The sequence below is a fragment of the Agrilus planipennis genome, unplaced genomic scaffold, assembly GCF_000699045.2.
Source record: "Agrilus planipennis isolate EAB-ADULT unplaced genomic scaffold, Apla_2.0 scaffold151, whole genome shotgun sequence".
NCBI lineage: Eukaryota > Metazoa > Arthropoda > Insecta > Coleoptera > Buprestidae > Agrilus > Agrilus planipennis.
Genome location: NW_020439509.1, coordinates 457,570 through 458,921, shown reverse-complemented (window position 1 = coordinate 458,921; position 1,352 = coordinate 457,570). Strand labels below are relative to the sequence as shown.

The 1,352-nt window shown below is 30.3% G+C and overlaps 2 non-coding genes across 2 annotated transcripts; both read left to right on the top strand.

Annotated features, from left to right (window-relative positions):
- The first annotated feature begins 698 nt into the window (after window positions 1-698).
- Trnar-ccu lies at window positions 699-771 on the top strand. The gene has a single exon. It is a non-coding gene; the product is annotated as a tRNA-Arg (tRNA).
- A 185-nt stretch (window positions 772-956) lies between these two features.
- Window positions 957-1,029, top strand: Trnar-ucu. The gene has a single exon. It is a non-coding gene; the product is annotated as a tRNA-Arg (tRNA).
- Window positions 1,030-1,352: the final 323 nt, after the last annotated feature.

Below are 1,352 nucleotides of genomic sequence, written 5' to 3'. Positions count from 1 at the left end.
TTAACAGGAAAGTAAGACGAAGAATAAGAGGAATAGTACCAGCCGCAACCACTTTTGTACTCGTTTAATTAAAAAGTGTAAACGTCAAAAAAGGAGTATCATTTGTAAGGTGCGATTACAAAAATATTTTACGGAAATCCGTTTTATGTTCGACGGATGTCTTCAGGATGGATAGAAGAATGTCACAGTTTCGTATATTCAGAAGACATCCACAAAGGACACATGCAAAACTTACGAATGGGATATATACAAGACATCTTAGGAAGGATATGTATTCATTGTATATAATGTACAATTAATTAAAAATTAATGTATACTAGGTAAAATAAATATATATATTATGCGGTTTTTGATCATAGTTTTTGATGGGATCAGCAGGAATCAACAGGAATAAAACAAGAAAACATCCTTTGAATAATAATATATCAGTAATTTTAGTTCCAGATTTGTTTTTGAGATATAGATGTCTTAATGATTAAAGCTTAAAGAAATTGTTACTAAACTTTTTTTAAAGGCTTAAAGTAGGTACCTACTACTTTAGTTCATACATTTTAAAGATTACTTAAAGTAAATGCAATAAAACTTCGAAATGATTCAGTATTACTGAATGTATATGCAAATAAATATAAAACTATTAGTTCAATTAAAAGACAGTTTGTTGTTGTATTTATATAAAATTATCAGCTTTCGGTAGACGAGCCCCTGTGGCCTAATGGATAAGGCATCGGCCTCCTAAGCCGGGGATTGTGGGTTCGAGTCCCACCAGGGGTACTGCTGTTTTTTTACAAATATGTGGCATATCACAGCAGCGGAGTCAGAAACATACGCAAACAAGTTTCAAAAAATTATCGTTTGTTTTTATGAAAAGGTTGTTAATTATCATTCATAAGTTTTTTACAATTAAAACAAGAGTTACTTTAGAAAATATCAGTACATTTTCATTTCTTAGCAAGCAAGCCTCTGTGGCCTAATGGATAAGGCATCGGCCTTCTAAGCCGGGGATTGTGGGTTCGACCCCCACCAGAGGTACAGTCTTTTGTTACAAAAAACACCTGTAACGCAGACCATTTTGGATTTTGTTGCTAATTGTGTCAAATTGCTTTAAAAAATATTAGTACAAGTAGGCTAAATTTTCTTATACCTAATTACTTATAAATCCTTGGTGTCATCATAATAATAGTTATACTCCTAACATACATATTAAAATAATTTATTAATTAATGACATATTATTAATACTTTGTCAATCGTAATATCCTTAAAAAAAACTATAGTTTCAATTTTAATTTTAATTGTCTAAGAATTTAGTTAAAAATGACAATTATCAATTAAAAATGAATAAGTTGGCACAAT